Source organism: Aulostomus chinensis, chromosome 1 (genome assembly GCF_037954235.1).
Source record: "Aulostomus chinensis isolate RoL2024-O1b breed Wild chromosome 1, RoL_Achi_v1.0, whole genome shotgun sequence".
Lineage (NCBI taxonomy): Eukaryota > Metazoa > Chordata > Actinopteri > Syngnathiformes > Aulostomidae > Aulostomus > Aulostomus chinensis.
In genome coordinates this window covers 40828021-40836047 of record NC_141320.1, presented here as the reverse complement: position 1 = coordinate 40836047, position 8027 = coordinate 40828021, and the positions used below count along the sequence as shown (strand labels likewise).

Sequence of the window (8027 nt, the reverse complement as noted above, 5' to 3'; positions counted from 1 at the left end):
CTCAGCCTTCAGGAGACAAAGACCGAGGCCGGGGGTTCACGGACTTCTCCTTCTTTCCTTGTTGTTTGAAAACGAAAACCTTCCGCTTCTTCTTCTTTCGAAGCGCATTTTGATGACGTATGTGGTGACGTCCAAAGCCTCTCCATCCGGCAGTGACCACGTGACTGATTCAGGACCTGCTTCTCCGGCTTGGCGTGAGATTCTAAATGTAAAGCAGTGAAACGCCGTGGTTTCCTCCCTCCTCGTCCAAAAGCGTTCGCTATTTGATCAAAGGAAGGAGAAACAAGTGACTCCATGTTGTGGAGGCTGAACTCAGAGTTGAGAGAACTTTCATTCTGATCTGAGAGCAGCAACAAAGCCACTGAGAAAAACTGAACCACTGTCAGAGTCGGCACAGCATCAGCAGTCAGGCTGTGTTCACACTGGGAGAAACCATCGGACAGAAACCTCCCTCAGTCACACTGAAGGAACCTGAACTGACTGCTGCAGCTGGGACACACACACACACACACACACACACACACACACACACACACACACACACACACACACACACACACACACTCAGCAGGAAACATGAACAGAGAGATAAAAGCACAGGATGCCTCCTCCTCCTCCTTCCAGAGATCAACTGATCTCCAGATTGACTTCAGTTCTTTGATCAGAATTCTTCTTCCTCCTTGATAGATTTATTGATGCTTTGTCATAGACGGTCCATTCCTATTGGAGGATGTTAAAGAGCAGAAGAACCAGGTTCCCATGTATGGAACTAGAATATTTATATACTGTATTGTAGTCGTTTCCAATATCCATCCATCCATTCTCTTCCTCTTATTCCTGATAAGGGTCATGGGGGTGGAGCCTATCCCAGCATCTACAGGCGAGAGGCGGGGTTCACCCTGGACAGGTCACCAGTCCATCACAGGACCAACACAGAGAGACAGACAACCATTCACACTCACAGTCACAACTACAGTCAATTTAGAGTATCAATCAGCCTCGTCCCCTCTTGATGTCTTTGGACTGTGGGAGGAAGCTGGAGTACCAGAGAGAACCCACACAGGAACAGGGAGAACATGGAGACTCACACAGAAAGATCCTGTGCTCCAGCCGGGACTGGAACCCTGAACCTTCTTGCTGTGAGGTATTTTTATCTCACAAGTGGAAAAATGTAGAATCTTCATGTCATTACATGTCGTTCTCCATTGGGTCACTAGGGGGCAGCACCTACCTGTATCGCCAATATGAGCCTTCAGTCTGTCAGGGGGTAGAATTCAGTCACCACCAATGACATCAGAGTCAGAGTTCAGACATCAAAGACAGACATTAAAGCCTCTCTGATAAAACAAAAATATCCTGCAATATTTTTTCCAAAGTGAGACCCTCTTTATTCTCTAGTTTAATCTGCTGCAATAATAATGAGCATCTTTGTCAGTCTACTGATGAATGTCAGATATCTTTGATGACCAAACCTGGACGTTTGTCTCAGTTTGACTGGAAGTCTCATTCATTCATTTCTCCTCCATGATTTCCTGCAATGATTTCCTGGTTCTGCTCCATTCAGGTTCAGAGAGCTGAGATTAAAATCACTCAGGAATAAAAGAGGAGACACCAACAAGTCAGCATGGAAGAGGAACAGCTTTTCAAACTGGTCAACCTGGCTGCTGGTCTGGGCCTCCCTCTGCCTCGGTGCTCCTTGAACCAGTGAAGGTCCTGGTCCAGTCTTCTCCACTGAGTCCTTGTCAACAGGGAGCACCTCCCCACCAGAGAGGTGCAGGGCAAAGGAAAGGAAAACTCCAACCAGAATGAAGGCTGCACTAAAAACTGCCCTCCATTTCTTGAGGGGAACGTTGGGTCTTCCTCAGGCAAATGGCAGTCAGCAGTGGCTCAACATCTGAACTGAGCCCAGACCTGGTCAGCTGATCATTCACCAGCTCAGCCCCTCCCACTCATGACGAAGACCTTGAAAACCCCAACATCACCTCCTCCACCTCAGTCTGGCGTGTGTGGATGGAGGGCTGTGATGTCAGCAGCGATGACATCACTGACACAAACACACTGATCTCTGACTGGTTTGGTCTGAGTGGGATTCAGTGACATCACACGACCTGCACCAGATGAAGGGGCGGGGCATCCAGGAGCTGTGACATCACTGGTGACTCTTGTTGGGCCGCCTTCTTGGCCAAGGTGGAGGAGAACAGGACCCGAATACAGACGGGGGAGAGGAGCGTTCAACAAAAGGAGGCTTGAATGATGAAAAGACAAAGAACAACAAAGGAACTCAAAGCACCAACAGAGGAGAAAAGACAAAGTAGCAAACAAAAGCCAAACTTCCACTGGAAACTTGGAGGAGCTGGAACAGGAGGGAGAGAACATGAGGCTGAGAACCCTGGAGAATGAGAGGTGGACAAATCCACCAGCGCAGCATCAGGAGAGCAAAGAAACCAGAAGGAGCTTTGAGGAGCTGCTGACATGCAGCCAGGGAGCGTCTGCCTGAGATGGGAGGAGCTGCTCATCCACCCAGATGGAGAAGCAGCCATCTTGCTCTTCTGACGCCGACCGGCAGAAGGAACAGAGGAGGTGAGGGGCCTCACGTTGTCATGGCAACATTGAAACATTCCACTCTATCAGTGTTGCCTCCATCAGACGCACTTTGTCTTTGTGAAGATCAAAGTGAAAGGAAATAATAAAATAAAACAATGAAGGCTGCATGAACTGAGTGACACACTTGAGGATGACATCAGTGAAATGTGTGATGTCACACTGCTGAGTCGTGAGGTCACCACCAGAGAACAAATGAGTGATGAGATGCTGATTATTGACTCTCTACTTTAAATGATCTCACTCTCTTCCAGCTTGAAGAAGTTGGAGGATGAATGAAGTCAAGAACTGGAAAAATGTAGAACGTTCACGTCATTACATGTTGTTCTCCACTGGGTCACTAGGGGGCAGCACCTACCTGCAACTCCTGGGAGCCCTCAGTCTCACCTCATTTTCAGGCTCCAACTAAAATGAAGCTTCAACTCTTCTGAATCCTCTCCACCTGTCAGATCTGTTTGAAACTTCCAGGTTTGATCAACATCCCAGTCTGAACACATCTACAGGTCAGCAGTGACCACAGCGCCACCTACTGGCAGCAGGAAATAACAGATTTGACACTGAGATGTCCTCGTCACGGCGTGATGGAGAGTTCTGATGATTCATCAGCACAATCAGACTCTGAGAACTCCTCCCTGCATGGTTGATGAGGGTCAAAGTTCCCATGTGGCTCACTTCAGGAGGAGGACCAGAGATTTTAGGCTCATGTGAGTGGTTGATTCTAATGTAAGAATAACAGACCACAGACTAGTCAGTGAATAAAACTGCCGACTTCTTTATAGACAGAAAATGTCAGAAAAACAAAAACTATTGGTTCCAAACCCTTTACATCCACACACATTCAATAAAGGAGTCTCCCTCCAACCAACAGACAGAAACCAAACCTCAGGAGAATCAGGTTATTGACCTCTTTTGAGTCTTATTTGAAGTTAACCCAACTTATTTGAGTTGAGGTTTAATTTGGTGGCTGGATTTCTATGATTGTTTGTTTACTTCACGGTGTCTATTTGAGTTTCCTCAGTCTAGGTTCTCATTTGATCTTGGTTCAGCCTATTTATGAGTTTTAGTTCTACGTTCCCTCTTCCTGTTGGGTTGTTTCACCGGCTCTATCCAAGCTTGAACTCCCTTTCAACAACCCACTCATGGAACACCGATTTGGCACACAATCAGGAAACGTGAACAAAACAAAGTTATAAAAATAAAACTCAGGGCCAAAGTATTTCAATTTACAACTCAATCTCACAAATCAATGATCAGAGTCTCTCCCGTTCATCACCAGTCTTTTCGTTCAGTCCGTTATCAGTCCAAAAGAAATTCAAGGTGTCTCTGTGAAACCTGTCAGTTCTGTCCTACCACAATCCCACCGTCAGGGTCAGTGTCACCTGGGTGGGTGAGGTTTGCAGCGCCATTTTCCACTCCGACTGTCTCTCTCCTGTGGGTGGCTCGCCATCTTTTCTCCACAGCGTCAGGTGTGTTCGCACACCAGTGATCCCGCCTACAAAACCTGGCCAAATCCTTGTTCACAACGCAATCAACACAATCCAGAATCATGGACAGCAGTTGAGTCCAGTGTCTTCTCAAAAAATGAAGGAACCAAGGAGAAGACCTCAAAAGAGTCTGCTTTGTTTACTCTTTCCTCTCTCATTCTCGAGTCGTCCGTCTGCTTTAGTTTACTTTATTTATATTTGTACAGCACTTTTCATCCAGAGACTGCAACACAAAGTGCTTCACAGAACTGAGAGAAAACAGGCAACATTCAATAAAATATAAAACAATACAATAAATACATGTTAAGAACCCGGCCTTCCCAACCCACATGACCACATACATGCACACACTACCCCCCACACACACACACGCATACACACAACCACACACTGACTGTCAGTAGGAACATGGCAGGGCACTGAAAATCCTAGTGAGGAAAGACCACCTATGGGAGCCATCCTCACCAGGAGGTGCCACAGCCCACAACCACAGGGAGCGCCGCCACCCAGACCCCCCGACCCGGACAGACCGGGTACACTCCACATATAATGCAGAGCCCCCCAGCTCTCCGGGCCTGGACGATCCCAAGGACGACGCCCCCGCAGGCGGACCAGACACACCTCCCAGTGTGGAGGGCCCCCACCAGGAAACACTGGAGCTAAAAACTAAAAGACTAAAAGAAGGTAGAATAGGAAAGAACAGAAATTACAATCATATTAAAGTATCAGAATGACATAAAATATATATAAAATCTAAAAGTTTTAAGAGCTCTCTTACCAAAGGATAAGAGAGACTAAGTCAGTTAAAAGCTAAGCTAAAAAGGGGAGTCTTGAGCCTCCTTTTAAAAACATCAACAGTCTCTGCTGTCCTGATGTTCTCTGGCTGGCTGTTCCAGAACTTTGGGCCATAATGGCTGGATGCAGCCTCCCCGTGGGTTTTAGTTCTGACTCTTGGAATGACTAAAAGGCTGGTGCCAGAGGACCTCAGGGTCCGCGAAGGTTGATATGACAAAAGCAGTTCAGATAAATAAGGTGGGCCAAGACCATTAAGACACTTAAAAACTACTAAAAGAACCTTAAAATTGATCCTGAAACACACGGGGAGCCGATGCAGCGACTTTAAAACTGGTGTAATGAGCTCCCGCCCTCTGGTCCTCGTCAGCACACGTGCTGCAGAATTCTGGAGTCATTGTAGATTGTAGATGGTTGTTTTGGGGAGACCAGAGAGCAGCAGGGTACCACAAGAATCTGAACGACTGGAAATAAAAGCATGCATCAGCACCTCCGTGTTGGCCTGAGAGGAACGGGCGATTCTGGCTCTGTTCTTAAGATGATAAAAACCTCTCTTAGTTATGTTCTTGACGTGTGGAATGAAATTCAGCTCAGAGTCCAAAATGACACCCAGGTTCTTTACAGATTGTGAAGGTGATGTGATACTTTGATGAGTTTAGGATCACTCAGAGATCAAAGACTGAAGCAGGAGATCAATGAACAAAATTCAGACATCAAAGACAGAATTCAGACATCAAAGACAGAATTCAGACATCAAACACATCCCTGATGGAGGCTACACCCCCCCCCCCAGACAGTTTCCATTTAAGTAGTAAGTTTTATTTGTACAGCGCCAAATCACAACAAATGTTATCTCATGACACTTCACAAGTAGAGCAGGTCCAGCGCCTCACTCCTTCAATCAGTTTCTTCTCCGCTTCGAGGACCCTGACACCCCCCCCCCAGCACCAGACTCACACCACCACCTGACGACACGCCCCTCAGTGTGACCACAGCAGACGTGAGGAAGACCTTTCAGGGAATCAACCCTCGCAAAGCTGCAGGCCCAGACAACATCCCAGGGTGAGGACTGAAGGACTGTGCACAACAGCTGTCCAAGGTGCTGGCGGACATCTTCAACACCTCACGGGCGCTGCCATCTGTCCCCACCTGCCTAAAGACTGCCACTATTGTCCCTGTCCCCAAGTGCTCCACAGTGACAGGCCAAAATGACTACCGACCCATTGCACTCACCCCAGTAGTCATGAAGTACTTTGAGAGGCTGGTCAAGGCCCACATAGAGGTCTCCATCAATGTCTCTGTGGACCCCCACCAGTACGCCTACAGGCAACACCGCTCCACTGATGACGCCATTTCACCAGTGGTCCACAGAGCCCTCACCCATCTGGAGAGCAGGAACTCCTATGTCCGCCTTCTCTTCCTGGACTTCTCCTCTGCCTTCAACGCCATCATCTCACATGGGGGACCTGTTCAGTGGACCTGAGGACTGGTGACCTGTTCAGGGTGAACCCTGCCTCTCACCAAATGTCACCCCCCCCATAACCTTTAACAAATCAGTGGTACAGAAAATGGATGGAGTGACTGATTCACTGCAGAGGCACAGTGATGTTATTAATGGAGGAGTCTTTTCATTAAAGACTGAAGCTCCATACAAGACAGAGTCTGTAGACAAGAACATCACAACCTGGGAAGCTCTCACTTCTTTGGACAGACAGCTTCGATTTCAGGTTCTACCTCTGTAAAATTGAAAGTAAAGTAAATTGAGCACCTGTGAAGGTAAAACTGATGATGTCATGACTTGTTCAGTCCTCCAACGTTAAAGTCCAACAAGCTTTTGATTGGCTCTGATTCTCTGTGGCAAAATCCTACAAGAGGAAACAGAAAATCTTGAGGTTGTCTCACTTTTTTTTAAAGAAACTCAGCACAGGACAGTGATAGGAGGCTTGTTTCCTTGATGTGGGCTTCACCTCCACTGTTGTCCACATTTAAATGCTGGCTGATGCTGGTCCCCTGTTGAAACCTGGACCAGACCAGGGACCTTCAGACCTTCAGTCTAACGCTGTTCCAGCATTGGATGAAAGAGACTGGTGCTCTCGTCTTCTTCAACATTGACTTGTTCTACCAGGACAAGAGAATCTGAGCTTGGATGTCATTTAGCAGTCAAAGGCTTGTTAAACTGGTCAACATCAGCTGGTGTTCACTCTGATGATGTAGCGATGGTCTGGATTCTTCCTTCTGGAGCACCAAGCTGCTGGGAAGAAGCCTGATGATGTCAGAGTTGTGTTCAGTGGCTCCTGCTGGGTCCATGTCTGACAAATGGGCTCCAAAGAGTTCAGCTGTTTCAGAGGTCAGGGTTGCTGTCGGCAGACGAGGTGGCCGAGTGGTTAAGGTGATGGACTGCTAATCCATTGTGCTCTGCACGCGTGGGTTCGAATCCCATCCTCGTCGCGAGTGTCTCTAGTTTCTGCTCCTAGATTATGGAATTACTGTGAGGCTTTTAACTGACACAGATACCAGTTGAGTCAACTTCCCTTACATAACCTGACCAAAACAACTCTGAAATCCAGAGCTCGCATGTGTCAATCACCTCTGGAGAAGGTCCCGCCCCCTTAGAGCAAAAATCCTCCCATCAGTGAAGAAAACTGAAGACACCTCTTGGATGAGAGCTGAAGCGTCTTCAAGAAACCTGAAACAGTCCACTTAGTACGTTTAAATAATTCTACAATCCTACAGTTTCACTGAGCTTTTGTCCAAAGCCACGTTCATGTATCACATGTATATAATATATATGTGACACTCTTTCATCTACTCATTAACCAAAAATACAGTCTAATTCCAGTAAATTTGTGCAGAAGAAAACGTTATTTGTGCTGCTTCTTTATTTATTTATTTAGTTTAGTTCGTATTTTTTAATGTATTTTCTTTCAATTCACATTTTGTCCATGAACTTCATAATCAGAGTCGCCATCTCATCACATGACTAAAGTCTGGGTTCTGTATTGGTGGTAAAATATCCTTCCATGCCCCTCACTAGTTTGCACACAGAAAAGCATTTTTTACTGGTTTCAGATCTCTTAGCTTGTTCGCTCTCTTAAACCAGCTGTGGCAGCTTTCATTGTGTGATCGTTGTCGTCATCTTCCACTTATTCC

The 8027-nt window shown here is 46.8% G+C and overlaps 1 non-coding gene across 1 annotated transcript; it reads left to right on the top strand.

Moving 5' to 3' along the window:
• The first annotated feature begins 7243 nt into the window (after positions 1 to 7243).
• Positions 7244 to 7325, top strand: trnas-gcu (transfer RNA serine (anticodon GCU)). The gene has a single exon. It is a non-coding gene; the product is annotated as a tRNA-Ser (tRNA).
• The last annotated feature ends 702 nt before the right edge of the window (positions 7326 to 8027 follow it).